Raw genomic sequence first — 18054 nt, 5'->3', positions numbered from 1 at the left:
CCCATAGCCAGTAAGGAGATTGAAACAGTCATTAAAAATCTCCAAACAAACAAAAGCCGAGGGCCAGATGGCTTCCCGGGGGAATTCTACCAAACATTTAAAGAAGAACTAATTCCTATTCTTCTGAAACTGTTCCAAAAAATAGAAATGGAAGGAAAAGTTCCAAACTCATTTTATGAGGCCAGCATCACCTTGATCGCCAAACCAGACAAGGATCCCATCAAAAAAGAGAGCTATAGACCAATATCCTTGATGAACACAGATGCGAAAATTCTCACCCAAATACTAGCCAATAGGATTCAGCAGTACATTAAAAGGATTATTCACCACGACCAAGTGGGATTTATTCCAGGGCTGCAAGGTTGGTTCAACATCCATAAATAAGTCAATGTGATACAACACATCAATAAAAGAAAGAACAAGAACCATATGATACTCTCAATAGATGCTGAAAAAGCATTTGACAATGTACAGCATCCCTTCCTGATCAAAACTCTTCAAAGTGTAGGGATAGAGGGCACATACCTCAATATCATCAAAGCCATCTATGAAAAACCCACCGCAAATATCATTCTCAATGGAGAAAAACTGAAAGCTTTTCCACTAAGGTCAGGAACACAGCAGGGATGTCCATTATCACCACTGCTATTCAACATAGTACTAGAGGTCCTAGCCTCAGCAGTCACACAACAAAAGGAAATTAAAGGCATCCAAATCAGCAAAGAAGAAGTCAAATTATCACTCTTCACAGATGATATGATACTATATGTGGAAAACCCAAAAGACTATACTCCAAAACTTCTAGAACTTGTACAGGAATTCAGTAATGTGTCAGGATATAAAATCAATGCACAGAAATCAGTTGCATTTCTCTACACCAGCAACAAGACAGAAGAAAGAGAAATTAAGGAGTCAATCCCATTTTCAATTGCACCCAAAACCATAAGATACCTAGGAATAAACCTAATCAAAGAGGCACAGAATCTATACTCAGAAAACTATAAAGTACTCATGAAAGAAATTGAGGAAGACACAAAGAAATGAAAAAATGTTCCATGCTCCTGGATTGGAAGAATAAATATTGTGAAAATGTCTATGCTACCTAAAGCAATCTACACATTTAATGCAATTCCTATCAAAGTACCATCCATCTTTTTCAAAGAAATGGAACAAATAATTCTAAAATTTATATGGAACCAGAAAAGACCTCGAATAGCCAAAGGGATATTGAAAAAAAAAGCCAAAGTTGGTAGCATCACAATTCCGGACTTCAAGCTCTATTACAAAGCTGTCATCATCAAGACAGCATGGTACTGGCACAAAAACAGACACATAGATCAATGGAACAGAAGAGAGCGCCCAGAAATAGACCCTCAACTCTATGGCCAGCTAATCTTCGACAAAGCAGGAAAGAATGTCCAATGGAAAAAAGACAGCCTTTTCAATAAATGGTGCTGGGAAAATTGGACAGCCACATGCAGAAAAATGAAATTGGACCATTTCCTTACACCACACATGAAAATAGACTCAAAATGGATGAAGGACCTCAATGTGCGAAAGGAATCCATCAAAATCCTTGGGGACAACACAGGCAGCAACCTCTTCAACCTCAGCCGCAGCAACATCTTCCTAGGAACATCGCCAAAGGCAAGGGAAGCAAGGGAAAAAATGAACTATTGGGATTTCATCAAGATCAAAAGCTTTTGCACAGCAAAGGAAACAGTTCACAAAATCAAAAGACAACTGACAGAATGGGAGAAGATATTTGCAAACGACATATCAGATAAAGGACTAGTGTCCAGAATCTATAAAGAACTTAGCAAACTCAACACCCAAAGAACAAATAATCCAATCAAGAAATGGGCAGAGGACATGAGCAGACATTTCTGCAAAGAAGACATCCAGATGGCCAACAGACACATGGAAAAGTGCTCCATATCACTCGGCATCAGGGAAATACAAATCAAAACCACAATGAGATATCACCTCACACCAGTCAGAATGGCTAAAATCAACAAGTCAGGAAATGACAGATGCTGGCGAGGATGCGGAGAAAGGGGAACCCTCCTCCACTGTTGGTGGGAATGCAAGCTGGTGCAGCCACTCTGGAAAACAGCATGGAGGTTCCTCAAAATGTTGAAAATAGAACTGCCCTATGACCCAGCAATTGCACTACTGGGTATTTACCCTAAAGATACAAACGTAGTGATCCAAAGGGGCACGTGCACCTGAATGTTTATAGCAGCAATGTCCACAATAGCCAAACTATGGAAAGAACCTATATGTCCATCAACAGATGAATGGATCAAGAAGATGTGGTATATATACACAATGGAATACTATGCAGCCATCAAAAGAAATGAAATCTTGCCATTTGTGACAACATGGATGGAACTAGAGCGTATCATGCTTAGTGAAATAAGTCAAGCAGAGAAAGACAACTACCATATTATCTCCCTGATATGAGGAAGTGGTGATGCAACATGGGGGCTTAAGTGGGTAGAAGAAGAATCAATAAAACAAGATGGAATTGGGAGGGAGACAAACCATAAGTGACTCTTAATCTCACAAAACAAACTGAGGGTTGCTGGGGGGAGGGGGATGGGAGAAGTGGGGTGGGATTATGGACATTGGGGAGGGTGTGTGCTTTGGTGAGTGTTGTGAAGTGTGTAAACCTGGTGATTCACAGACCTGTACCCCTGGGGATAAAAATATATGTTTCTAAAAAATAAAAAATTAAATAAAAAAAATGTCAGTGTAAACTCAGGGCTTTATAAAATTATCTATATGATAGAGAAACAAATATCCAGTAGTCTCCCCGTATCCACAGGAGATATGACCCAAGACCCCCAGAGAACATCTGAAACTACAGATAGTACCATACCCTATATCTGCCTCATTTTTTCCTGTACATATAGATGTATTATAAAGTTGAATTTATAAATCAGGATTTAAGAGATTAGCGATACTAACTAATAATAAAAGAGGACAATCATAGTGAGATGCTGTAATAAAATTTCCATGAATGTGCTCTCTCTCTTTCTCTCTCAAAACATTTTCCTGTACTGTGCTCACCCTCCCAGTGATGATGTGAGATGATAAAATGACTATGTGATGAGATGAACTGAGGGGAATGACAGAGGCCTTGTAACATGGTTGTTAGGTTACTATTGACCTCCTGAAGATCAGTCAGAAAAAAGCTCATCTGCTTGCAGACTGTGGCTGGTTGACTATAGTAACTGAAACTGTGGACAGAGCAACCACAGGTAAGAGGTGCCTGTGTGTGTATGGTTTACATATATTTCCCGGCCTCGTCTGCTGCAAGTGCCTGATAAGGGCAAAAGCAATATGCACACCTAGCAGCCAGACCTTGGATTCTAAAGACTTTTATCCACTGGAAACAGGGCTTCTTTAAAAACACAACTGATTCCAAAGCTGTGGAACAGTAAGTACAAGATGAGCCTAGAATATTTTATCATGTCTGAAAGGGAGGAAGTACTCAAGAGGTGATGTGGACATATCAAAAGACACCAATGACTCATAGGAGGGGATCCCATTGGCCAAGTCAGAAATAATTTCGAGGTCAAAATAAATATGAAGTAGCAGATTATTACCAATCAAATTAAATAAAATTATAACAAATATACCATTCTGGTAGGGGGATGTTGACCATGGAGGACATTATGCCTGTGGCGGGGGGAAGGGGACATACAGGATATCTCTGTTCCCACCTTTCAGTTTTGCTGTGAACCTAAAAAAATTTTTTAAAAATAATCTTTTCATGAACAGATACTCTTCCAAAGAAGACATACAAATGGCTATCAGACACATGAAAAAGTGTTCATCATCATTAGCCATCAGGGTGATTCAAATCAAAACCACATTGAGATACCACCTTACATCAGTTAGAATGGCGAAAATTAACAAGATAGTAAAAAACAGGTGTTGGAGAGGATGTGGAGAAAGAGGAACCCTCTTACACTGTTGGTGGGAATGCAAGTTGGTGTAGCCACTTTGGATAACAGTGTGGATATTCCTTAAGAAATTAAAAAATAGAGCTACCCTACGACCCTGCAATTGCACTATTGGGTATTTACCTCAAAGATATAGATGTAGTGAAAAGAAGAGACATCTGTACCCCAATGTTCATAGCAGCAATGGCCACAGTCGCCCAACTATGGAAAGAACCAAGATGCCCTTCAATGGACGAATGGATAAAAAGGATATGGTCCATATATAATGGAGTATTATGCCTCCAACAGAAAGGATGAATACCCAACTTTTGTATCAACATGGATGGGACTGGAGGAGATTATGCTGAGTGAAGTAAGTCAAGCAGAGACAGTCAAGTATCATATGGTTTCACTTACTTGTGGAGCATAAGGAATAACATGGAGGACATTGGGAGATGGAAAGGAGAAGTGAGTTGGGGGAAATCGGAGGGAGAGACAAACTATGAGAGACTGTGCACTCTGAGAAACAAACTGAGGGTTCTGGAGGGGGTTGGGTAAGCCTGATGGTGGGTATTAAGGAGGGCATATATTGCATGGAGCACTGGGTGTGGTGCATAAACAATGAATTTTGGAACACTAAAAAAGAATAAAATTTAAAAAGTCTTTTAAAATAAATTAAGAGATCATGAGCCCATGTTAATAGAAATAATCCACAGAACAAACAAATTGGAACTAAGATGAAATGGGGTTTTATATAGTCTTAAAATACCTTTTCAAGAAAAAAAAAAAACTGCAAAAAGGAAAAGGTAACTTCACAGTGAACAAGCTGGCAGACACCACCTTATTGAATAATTAGGGCAAATTCCACCAGCAATAGGATAAAATGTAATTGTGACCCACCTGGTAAAATGCAAAGAAAGGAATGTAGCATCACTTTTGAGATCTTCCTGCCAAGATGCAGAATCTGAATCTAAAGATAAGAAAATAGCAGACAAATCTAAAGGGCAGGACAATCCATAAAATAATTGGCCTGAAATCTTTAAATGTGTCAGGATCATTAGTCAAGGAAAGGCTGAGGAGCTGCTCCAGATGGAAGGAGACTAGAGACATGACAAGTATAAGCAATGTGATTTTGAGCTTCATCCTTTCATTATAAAGGATATCACTTAAATGTGATTTGAGGATGAGAGGATAGTAACACAGCAACGTTAATTTCCTAATTTTTAGGGTAGTATTAGGGTTATGTCCTTCTTATAGGAAGTACACATTCAAGTCTTCCAGGGCAATGAAGCATAACACCAGCAACTTACTCAAAAATAGGTTCGGGGAGAAAGAAGTCCTTTGTATTTACTGTAGTGGAGTTTTCCTCTTAATAAAGAAAGAAACAAACAATAATATCACATTTACATATCAGCTCAATTCTCCAGAATTCAGCTTGATTTCGAATATGGTACAAGTAGATCTTCATCTGTCAAACCCCTGGCAGTCTACTGCTTCCCTTAGCAACTGACTAAAAGTCACACTGGTTCCCACTTAACACAGTTCTTAACAAATTATACTTGGTTTTCAGTCTTTTCAGCCAATGACTTCTTATATAACCACTGTTGAGGTTGACAAACCAAGATTGCCAGAAGCACGCTGAAATAAAAATAAAAATAAAATAAATAATAAAATAAAATAAAATGGGTGAGTGGGTTTACTTGCAAGGGGCAAGGGACAAGGCACCCCCTAGGCACCACAGGAGCATCTTCGTAAGTGGGAGTTGAGAAAGGCTTTTTATGGGATTTGAGTTTATGCTGGATGATCCTGTGGAGTTAAAAAAGCAGGGACCAATTCTGAATTAGAAGCTGTCAAGAAGCAGGGGAAATTCAGTGATTGGCAATCCTAGTGCTTTTCATCTAAGACACGGAGGATGAAGGCAAGCCTAGAGTCGCCCGTGGTACAGAAACAGCAATCAACCACGTCAGTCAGAAGAGGGGGGTGTTTAGTCATTTCTGTGGTCAGGTAGCAGCCTTGTCTATGGCTTGATCTTAGCAACGCATGTGTTCTATTGAAAATACTGTGGTCTGGTTGCCATCAGGGCTGTTTTTAATTTCTCACCAAAAAGGTGGAAGGAAATAAGTAGTCCTATAAGAAGCAGACATGGTAAACAGAGGAAATAACCTCTGCAAACTGTAAGTAAGGGAAGAAACAGCGTTAAAATAATTATATGAAGGAGGAGGAGGGAGAGAAGAAGAGGAAGAGGAGTAGGGGAAGGTGGAGGAGGAGGAACAAAGAGAGAGGAAGGATGCGCATGGTTGGAGGATGGGGACGCCACAGCAGCAAGCTGGATGCTGATTCTAAGGCCCTACATGCACCAAACATTTTCAATTCTCAAAGCTACACAGTAAATTAGCTAATACTACTACCTCCATTCTACAGATGAGAAAACTGAGGTACTAAGAGATTAATTTGCCTGATATCGCTCAGCTAGCAAATAGCAAAACCAGGATCACTATACAACACACAATGCTGGGTTTATACATCCAATGGCCAAATATTTACCAATGCTACCATATACAAAGCACTGCCTGGGTATTACATGAAACAATATGATGTTTCACCCTCTAAAATATACCCAAAAACCTCATCCAAACATTTGTCACTTTTGTCAATCCCCCTTCCTCACCTCAGCTCCACATTTTCAAAGGCTACAATGTAGTCTCATGTTTCATGATTGAAATACAGGATCAATAATGCACCTCCCCTTAGCTTACCCACAACTCAGTCCTTTATCACTCTTCATTCTTTTCTCCATGCTTAGATTTTCTTTTTTGAACTCTGTTGCTCATATATGCTCCATGTGTTGTGCTAATTGCCTGCTTATATTTCTGTATCTTAGGAGAGATTTTTTATTTATATTTTTGGCTGTTCAGCATCTTGATTTCCTTTTAGGGAATTACTCCTACCCAGTATGCTGATAAATGTTTAAAAACTGGCTCTCCTTGGGGAGAAAAAATATTTTTAAATAATATTTTTAATAATAAAATGTTATTTGTTACACATTTTTATTGTAAATTTTATTCATAGACTTTATGTTTTATAATAAATTTTACTCATATAAAGAACATGTAACAATCCATAAATAATAAGAAAATATCTAATACTGTCTCTTTATTGTAAATTCCATATAGCAATTAATTTTCCCAGAATGCTTTGGTTGTTTTTGTAACTTTTGTAGCCAAACTACAGTTGTAGGTGATGACAGAGTATAGTTACAACTCTAATATTGTTGGTGTTTTCATGCATGTGATGAGAAAGAAAAGGAAAACAACAGAGATGTACGTGAGAACTTGTTTGTGTGTCCATGACACGAGTCCTTTGCTGAATTTGATAGTAGTGATTGAATACTGGAAGAATATTTCTTCAATTTCTTTACCTCTTAATAATGTAATGGCTGCAGATATGACACGATTTTAAGTTTCATCTGCATCATTTATATTTCTCCATCACTTTCTTAAGCATGAACAACCAACAAAAAACAAATCAAGTCCTACTTTGTAGTATTTGTGAATGTGTACCCCATAAAGTAGTCCCAACCTGGCCAATTTCAAGCCACCGATGTGAAGCACAGTAGCACAATGGATAATATTTCCACTCCACAGCCACAATATATGTAAATAAACTCAAGAACATGAATAATAGTAAAATGTAGTAAAATCATTAGAACGTGGTAGGTTTTGAGTATTTATAATCTTTGTTTCAATATAATTTAATTGTAAGTTAATATAATTTAAATTAATGACTATTTTTAACAACTGGATTATAAACTTTCTGAAAATTTAACAACTGTCTCCCATGAGCAGTACAAGCCAGTCCAGCAGCCTACAACTGCTTCTTCCCCACTGGTCATGGGTAGTCTTGGGTAGAAGGGACCAACTTCCTGTTTCGTAAAGAAGATGGGTCTCCTGTTTACCTTAAGTAACCAAGGGAAAAGCCTAGAAACTATGCTTGGCCTCTTATGTGCCTCTCTGGGGCTCTGAATCTTGACCAACTCAAAAAAGGAGGGAAGGAACAGTTGGAAAGATCCATCACTCAACATGGTGGCAGAGGCTAACCAACCAGCTCCTGCTATGGAACTGGGCTATGCTTCCCTTTCTATTGTCTGGAGGTGCCTTGGTCACTACCTCTATCAACACCTGTTCTCAAGCCCGTGATCCTCCCATATTCTTTCCATAAGTTACATTTGATATGTTTCTATTGCTCACAGTCAATAAACCCAACAGTTATGGCATGAGTTCCTTAAAAGCAAGGACTGGATCTTCCTGTTTCTAAAGTCTTGCACCTCACATAGTTCTAACACCAGGTGAAGGCTCAATAAGTTTCTGCTAAAATGAATATGTGAATGCATTTCATAATCAGGGTGACTTCCCAGATTACATAGATCATATACAAGCCCTTAACATAATTTGAAATAATAAAGTTGTGCTCTGAGTTGCAGAGGTTAGGAATGAATGTGGCAGCACAATGATAATATGACTCGGATAATGATATGGAAGTCCCCTCCTGGCTGGAGAGGGATATATTCCAAGATCACCAGGAGATGGCTGAATCCACAGATAGTAACCAGCCCTATATATACTGTTTTTTCCTATACATGCATACCTATTAGAAAGTTTAATTTATAAATTAGGCACAGTGAGAGATTAATAATATTAATAAAATAAAACAATTATAACAATACAGATCTTCCTCAACTTATGATATGGTCATGTCCTGATAAAGCCACTGTAAGTTGAAAATATCATAAGTCAGAGTGCTTTTCCTACACCTAACCTACCAAACATCATAGCTGAGCCTTGTCAACCTTAAATGTACTCAGAACACTTACATTAGCCTAGAGCTGGGCAAATTCACCTAACACAAAGTCTATTTTATAATAAAGTGTTGAATATGTCAATTGATTTAGTGGATACTGGACCAAAAGTGCAAAACAGAATGGCTGTGTGGGTAGGGAATGCTTGTAAGTGTGTCGGTTATCTATACTCATGGTGGTGTGGCTCACTGAAGCTGCCGCTCCTAGTTTCACGGGAGAGTAGCACACTGCCCAGCTAGCCCGAGGAAGAGATCCAAATTCAAAATTCAAAGCAGGGTTTCTACTGAATGCCTACCATTTCAGCACCATCCAAAAGTCAAAATATCGTAAGACAAACTATCGTAAATCAGGGTCCATTTGTATACTGTAGTAAAAGTTACAGGAGACGGCACCTGGATGGCTCAGTCATTTAACCCCCTGACTCTTGATTTGGGCTCAGGTCATAATCACAAGATCATGAGATTGAGTCTCATGTTGGGCCCACACTGAGCATGTAGCCTGTTTGGGATTTTCTCTCTCCCTCTCTCTTTCTGCCTTTCCTTGCTCGTGCTCTTTTTCTCTCTCTAAAACAAAAACAAAAACAAAAACTATTATTATTATATGAATATGCTCTCTCCCTTACTCTTTCTCTCTCAAAATGTCTTATTGTACTTTACTCACCCTTCTTCTTGTGATGATGTGAGAAGATAAAACACCTAGGAGGCCCCATGACCTAGATTTAGGCTACCATTGCTCTTCTGACGATTCATCAGAAGGAGGATCACCTGCTTCCAGACATCTCAACAACTGAAACTGATGAAAACAAAATCACAGATAAGGGATTTCAAGTGTCTTTGTCAAGTTGCCCTATATATCATGATGTTGATAGTCATCTTGGTTATAACAATGATATTGGCTGGTAGTGGGGGGAGGTGGTGTTTGTCAAGGGTTAGGAATATTTACTATTCCTACTCTATAGCCTCTCCACCCACCTGTCACTCCAGCCATTGCGGAGCCATGAACATCTCACAGGTGAGCCCCACTAGCCCCTCACCTCAGCTCCACCACCTTCTCTGGTCCTCCCCTGACTTCTTGATACGGCACACCCATGTATGTACAGTTTAGAAGTGAGGGAATCAACAGACAGTCTTAATCAATGGGGATTAGACAGGAGTAGCTAATTCTTCCTCTTTCATCCTCCCAAGAGAAGATTCTGAGGAACATTTGTTCTACATCGCTTTTCAGAGGGTCCCAGCAAGACTGAGCCCCAGTTGCCCAAGGTAGTGTAGACTCAGTAACATACTCTCATGTTGGTTTTCTCTCCTTCTCTACTAGTCCCAGTTGCCCACTCCTATTCCCTCAGATCATTTTCCAAATAAGTGAAAATTTGGGGCTCAAAATTCTGTATTGGGCTCAGATTTGGGGGGAAGTCCAGACTAAGATAATAACTCTGAAAAATACTTTCTTTTTTTTTTTTAAGATTTTATTTATTTATTTGACAGGGAGAGATCACAAGTAGGCAGAGAGGCAGGCAAAGAGAGAGGAAGGGAAGCAGGCTCCCTGCTGAGCAGAGAGCCTAGTGCGGGGCTTGATCCCAGGACCCTGGGACCATGACCTGAGACGAAGGCAGAGGCTTTAACCCAATCAACCACCCAGGTGCCCCTGAAAAATACTATCTTAAAAGAAAGAGTGATGTGGCATTTTTCCTCTTCAACTCTTCCTAATATCTTAGTTATTCACAACTTCTCCTAAATTGAATCAAATTTACAAATGTAGTTGTCAGAATTCAACAGTAGGTATGTGTAAAAAACTAATTTGTGTCCCTCCAAAATTCATATGTTGAAGACTCTCTTCCTAGAACCTTGGAATGTGAGGACAGAGCTTGAAGGTGGCCAACTGCAAACCAAGGAAAGAGGCTTCAGAAGAAACCAAGACCTGCCAACACCTTGAACTTAGACTTCCAGCCCCCAAACTGTGCAAATAAATACATTTCTGCTGTTTAAGTCACTGAACCTATGGTACTTCTTATGGTAGTCCTGGCAAAATAATTCAGTATTTTATCAGAAAATAACATTTTTTAAAGATTATGTATTTATTTATTTGGCAGACAGAGATCACAAGTAGGCAGAAAGGCAGGCAGAGAGAGAGAGGGAAGCAGGCTCCCTGCTGAGAAGAGAGCCTGATGTGGGGCTCAATCCCAGAACCCTGGGACCATGACCTGAGCCGAAGGCAGAGGCTTTAACCTACTGCCACCCAGGTGCCCCAGAAAATAACATTTTTTTACCCTTTCCTACTATAGGATCTACTTACAATCCATCAAGAGAGAATTCTTTTAGGAAAGTACAGAGATTAATAATCATTATGATAGTGCTGAGTCACTGAAAAAAAAATGAAGTTTTTCTAGGATTCTATCTATATGACACCAAAATATTTTCTAAGGTTTTGGGATTTAATTATACAAAACTTCCCTTATCTGGGACTACAACTTATCAGAAATGAAACTATATGTTGGCGAACTGAACATAATAAATTTTTAAAAAATTAACCAAAGACCTACAGTAAAAGCAAAAAACTGTAAAACTCTTTAAAAAAAAACAAATACACAAACATTAAAGATGAAGAAGAAGAAGAAGAGGAAGAAGAAGAAGAAGAAGAAATAATGAACCATTTCCATACATTGCTGTATAAATAATCTCTACCACAGCAGAATTTTTTAGCTGTCGGGTTTGGAAAGAGCATTCTTTTCTCACGTTGCTATAGAGAGAAGCATGACTAGACATTATATTAAACACGGATAAAACCTGGAAATGTTCACAGATTCCAGAAAGTATTTCAGATTGTGAAATAAAGAGTGAGGGTGAATTACATCGAGTTGTTTTCTGTATTGATTTAATGTCTCGTTAATTTTTCTGGATCATAGAGAGTTCCCAGAACCCTCTGCTTTCCTCTTTACTTTTCCTTTGATCGATACTAAACAATTGTGCATGTGGATCCGCCATTGTTACTCCCATAGGAGGGAGAGAGACCAGGAAAAGAGAAGAAAATAGGTGAAGCCGACACGGTGAGGGCTGTTAGCTCAGCCAAAATGAGTGAAAGGCAAGACATACTCTAAAGGGAAAAAATTATCTCAATTCTTTCTCCCATAACCCAGAGTTAAAATTCAGCATAGAAGGATCATTGGAAAATATTAAAGAGCCACGATTAACATCATATACAGAAATTTTATCTGAAATTGTTAGGAGACTGGGACACAGAAATACAAACATCCATAAGTAAGAAACTGCTGCTTGACAGCAACACATCACTGTTCACGTTTATCCAAATGCCAGCCTTAAATTCCTGAAAGAGTCACAATACATATTTTCTACAAAAACAACAACAAAAATATATTTCTAAGTTTGAGTGTATTAGCTAAAACTGATTTAATGGAATGAAGTTGTCTACTGTAGAAACACGCTACCATGGAATTCTATGACAACAGGCAGAGAGGTGACTTCAGCGGAAATGATATGATGTGGTCTGGAGAAGTACACTTTCCCTGGAAAGCATGTGCCAAAGATACACAAGCCCATTGTCTATGTAATCCCAAAAAGGACAGTCACAAAAGGTATACTACTTCTCCCAAGGAATTGTTGAATTTTTTACGTGTTTCAGAATAAAGACTGAAAGGCCTTTTGATATCCCACTATTTAATTTGTTTGATGTGTTTATAGAAATTGGGGGGCCATTCTTTATCGAGAACATGAGAATGTAAATTACTCTAGGCTCCATTGGTTTGAACCACGTGTAATGTGAACTAATTACATGATTTATTCCAGAACGGTAATGAGATTACTGGTTAGTGATCAGTCATGTGCTGGATCAGTTTCATTGGTCATCAATTTTTAAGCTTCATTGAGGGATTTACTCAAATGGCATATTTAATTACCACAGATAAAGAAGAAAAAAGCCATCCACCAAAAAAGAGATGGCCATTAGGGGTTATCTAAAGGCCTGTCTGAGATGATAGAAGGACAGTAAACTCACACTGGGTTCAGTAATAACCAGCCTTCATGTCTAAGCTTCAAAGACGACTCTGAAATACAGATGTGTTCCTTCTTACCACAGTCTGTGCTTCCCTTTTTATTCTGCCAGTGGACAGACCATTTCCTTCCTTTATGCTTCCTTGCTTTCATGCTTTCTTTCTTGCATTAGGAAGGAGCGAAAGCCCTGGGCCCTACTTTATGTTATAGACAGTCTGTCAGGAGGTTGAAGTGGAGAGAACTGGGGGAGAAGCTGAGGCCTTCACCTGAGGCATTAAACAAAAGCTCTGGGAAGAAGTAATAAAAGGCTATCTGGAAAAACATATTCCATATACACAGGGACCAGGGTCTGTACCGTAAAAAGTTCTGGAATGGTTGGCGTATGCTAATAAATAGATAATGTCATGCACAAATAGTGCTTTAACAGGGCAGTTAGTACTTACTACTAAAAACAAAACAAAACAAAATTTGGACTCTCCCTAAACCCAAATAGATTGAGAAAAATATAGAAGCTCTAAAACCAATACAAAGGAGTATATACACAAATTCTGGATAATCTATGACAGCAACCCAGCAATATATTTACTACAACTGCTCTCCGAGAAGGTGGAGGTGCCTTTCCTTGGCTGCTTATGGATATGTGAGTGTGTGTGGCCTGTTGGAAACAGACACTGAATTTAGACAAATGTGATGCCCACTCACTGGCATGTGGTTTTGGCAAGGTGCTGAAACCACTCTGAGAAGTAGTTTGTATCCTCTATAAAGTGTGAAGAAGAAGAATATGCACCAGGGTTATTTCCAAGAGGATAATCACGTTTGTAATTTGTTCTGCAATCAAGTAAAAAATGCACTTAAAGCACATCGCTTAGGCAATACCTGAGGAATTTTCATTTCCATCTTTTCTTTTCCCTCCCACCATACCTGTATCCCTGCTGCTAGTCATTCATGGCATAAGGAACAGAGGCGATGGGTTCATGGACACTGCTTAGGCAAGTGTGCTCAAACAGTTGGGTGATTCGACCATGTGCTGAACAGAAGCTCCACAGGAGAGGAGGGCAGGGGGAATTGTTTCTCCCACTCAGCACATAGTCGACAAGACACATTTTTAGCAATTCTATCACAAAATTGTGACAGTACTACGTTCGCATGAAAGAATGAGAACATGTAAAACATGGTAGCCAGACCCCCATATGGGAATGAGAAGGTGGTCAAGGTAGCTGCGTCACTAACTTCTTGCCTTTCCCCTGCCACGGTGGGGCAGATGAGGTCCCTGAGGCTTGGCCACACCGAGGCTGGCTCCTCCAGAATAATGTTAGATCCGGAAACAAGGCAAAATTACCCAAAACTAGTTTTAAAATTCTGGCCCCCATTCCTTCTTTTTCAGACTAGAGTAACAAGATGAACCTTTATGGCAGAGCACAGGAAAATACACAGGGAAAACCTAGACAGGTGCTAATTTTCCTGCGCTGATGTAATCCTCTTGGTTGTTAAATATCTTGCTCAGTACCATAGCAGATCTTCCCGGATCACTGAGCAATATTTCTTGAGAATACTCCAGATGATTACATCACGAGGCATTGTCATAATGTGCTTCAACACAAAATGGGGAGTGGAGAGGGGGGAATGATTCAGAAGACAAGTCTGAAGCATAATTGGACAAACACTGCAGACTCCAGCTCTCTGTCAGCAGCAGACTTGGGAGGCTAAGTTTCCACAATATTTGTGAAACAATACTCTGTAGCCACAGGCTTATGCTATTCTTGTAATGATTTCATCCAAGTCCTCAGCCCCTTACGAAGGCTTGAGAGGATTATGAATTTCAAGACAGACACCCACATAGCAGTGGGATAAACTGTAGAAACCAAGAGCTCGGGAGCAGGGGGGCGGATCATGACCTTGAGTAAACACTTACTGTGTGACCCATTTGTTTTCAGTTGTAAAAGCCAGAGCTCCAAACTTCCATAGGAGTTTATGAAGATGAGTTGAGTATCACTTGGTCAAGTCTCTTTAACAACCTTCCCCTTTTTCTTTAGTCTTCCTCCCTCTGCCTATACTCCTCCATTTACCCTTCTTTCTTTCCAACCTATGATGAGGTTGAAACTACACTGCAAAGCTCAAAAAACAGAAACCCTACATCTCAAGGTGAGAGAAACCCTATTCAGACCCTCTAAGTTCCCTTACTCTCCATAGACCTGATTTGACGGTAGATTGGGAACAATTCTAGCTCAAAGCATAATATTATTATCTTGATACTTTAGGTCAAGTTATAGAAACTAAACCATCCCCAGAGAAAATATAGATCCACTAAGATGAAAAGGAATGTCTATTCATTTGAAAGATGGCTATTAAGTGTAGAAATATGAAATGACTTAAATTTTGGCAAGCACAATAAATTGAACAGAAATATCAAGGAATAGTTGAGTTTAATTTTAAAAAACCAACAGAATTCGTTTATACTTGTACAGAGATTTATTCATGCTGCTTATCTAAATCCAGGTAAATATTCTACTTCATGGCTAAGCACCATACCCACCAGTCCTCTTTTGCAAGTCAGCATTTTCCCAAGAAGAAGTAGGTTGGTTGAAGCCTAAGGTAAAAATGCAGTAAAAAGTTGGCAAATTTTCTGTAAATTTACAGATGTAAGTATTTTAGGTTCGGCAGGCTGTACGTAGGGATGGTGGCCTTTGTAGCAACTACTCACCTCTATAATTGTAGCTTGGGAAGTAGCCATAGATGATAGGTAAACAAATGGGTATGGTCATTCTCCAGTAAAACTTTAGTTATGAACACCGAAGTTTAAGTTTCTAACAATTTTCCCAAGTCACAAAATATTAATCTCTCTCAAATTTTCTTTAATCCTTTAAAAGTGTTTTGTATGGCTCATGCACCACACAAAAACAGGACATGGCCCCTGGTCTGTAATTGTCAGCCTCAGCACAATGCAAGGAATAGGAGTCATATAGGCAGAAAATACTTGCCTGAATTAGGTAAATCATGAAAACTCTCTATTTTTATATCAATTTCTTGTGAGGAGAAAAAGTTATACACATGAAAATAATTTCAAAATTTTTGTACTATACACATAATAGTCGTTGGTGATATTTGTTTATATAGACACTGCCACATACAGAATCACACAAATCAGCATAGATTGTCAAAAATCACAAAGGCAGTAGATGTGTATATACATATGTCATAAAATCTCCCATGGTGTCAAAGTTGAGGTGTGAATTTGTCTCCAATATTGTTGGCAGCTGAAGTGAAAAGGAAACATTCGATTCAATTCAATTCAACAAATATTTATTTTGCTAGTATCTACTATGAGCCAAGTTCTAGGTGCTAGGAATACAATAGTTATAACAAAGTCTTAGCTGTTGTGACACAAACTAGTCAATTATATGATACTTTCTTGATAAGAGAGGATAACAACTCTTAAAGGGAAGAGGAGCTTTCCTAGGTATGTAGTGCTGAAAATAATTTTCCTTGAGGCTTCATATAGGCAACCCTACTATGCTGTGAAGACTTTTGTCTCAGTGACATGCCTATGAAAGTGCAATATTAAATTGTTTCTTGCATCTTTCAATGAAAACTGAGGGCAGGACACCAAAGCTTGTCTCAGTAAAAGTAACCCTGCAGTAAGCCAAAACAGCCTAAGGTCAGTGTATAATTTTCAGCTGATCTAAGTTAATCCAAAAATAGGACATGGATTACTAGATAAAATTCACATCTCAAAATATGCATCAGAATGATTTTGGAAGCTTCTGAAATATTGTCAATTTTTGGACTACACTAGTGAATCAGAGTATCTGAAGGTGAGCCTAATAATCCACATTTTGAAAGAGCTCCTTCAGGTTTTCTTTTACCCATTAAATTTCGAGAAACTTTAACTTTTAGTAGGATTTTTTTAAGCTGTTTTCATTCTTCAGAGTTTGTGAAATCAATTCAAGGACAGCATTTTTCATGAAAGAGATTAAAATAAAATAGAAAGAATGAAATATAATAAATATTAAAGTGGATTACACTTTATTTAAGTATGTATTTAAATAATACAGATGGTAAGCATAATATATTATTCAGAAATTTTTGTTTTTATGTATACATACTGTGTAATAAGTCATACATATTTATCTTTACTCTGGCCCTCACTCAAAAAATTCTGAAAACACTGAACAAGAGGTACACGTCGACTTCAGACCCTTCAAAAGTGCTCTGAAAATGTCAGTCTTCTCTGATCTGAGAACCAAAAGCAAATAGTTGCATGTAGCATTCTCAGGCAGGAGTCTAAAGAGCATGTATTCTGTACTTTTCCAATTAAAGTAGGAGACAATAGGGTTAAAATCTTTGGATGGATGTGTTTAAATAAGAACATTGACTGGAAGATGATGGTGCAAAAGATAATGGAGTTTTATAATGATAGTAATAGATGTGAAGGAAATTGGATCTAACGATCTCATAATAAAGTAATTATGTTTCTTAAATTGTAGTGTGTATCACTAATGGCAATTTCTATTGCATGTATCTATGCCAGAGGCACCTAAAGATATTTATATCATTACATATATATTTAATCATATAAATATTATTCATACATGTTATTACATATATAATAATATATAATTTTATATATGCAATTTATGTATGTATGTATGTATGTATGTATTATCATGTGCTTTTGTTATAAACATACACTAGTGAAGAAAAACATCAATTATCCTTTTTTGGCCATGATGTTCATTCATACTTTTTAAAAAGACATACTGTTAGAAGGCTGTGATGTCCCTGTGGATTAACACGCTGGTAAACCGTGTACAAGTTCATTACCAGCAGCAGAAGTCTTCTGGCCATAAAATAGCAACAAATATCCCAAGACCACTTTTGTGTTCTCCATTTATTATTTTCTGTCAAATAATAACGCATCCCAATTTTATTTATCATATTAGAAGAAAATACTTAGAACATTTTGGTGCATTGACTTCTTTATGATTAATGAACCTAAATTTAATTTCGCGTCCAATCCTATATAGTCAACTCTTTATGAATTCACTCTCCTCCCAAAATCATGATGCATGTCCCATTATAGCAGGTACTATTTCAGACAGAGCAGATGCTTCTCTCCATTTCAGTATTTGTAATATGAATGCACATGCGTTGCACAAAAAGCATATCTCTCAAAGATTCCCAGTGCAGGCAGTCTCTTTAGATCTGCAGTGTTCCAGTAAACAGACACTAACTCCAGAAGTGAAAC

The sequence above is a fragment of the Mustela putorius genome, unplaced genomic scaffold (genome assembly GCF_011764305.1).
Source record: "Mustela putorius furo isolate JIRA1106 unplaced genomic scaffold, ASM1176430v1.1 tig00000430_pilon_pilon_pilon, whole genome shotgun sequence".
Lineage (NCBI taxonomy): Eukaryota > Metazoa > Chordata > Mammalia > Carnivora > Mustelidae > Mustela > Mustela putorius.
Note: the sequence above shows the minus strand (reverse complement) of the source record.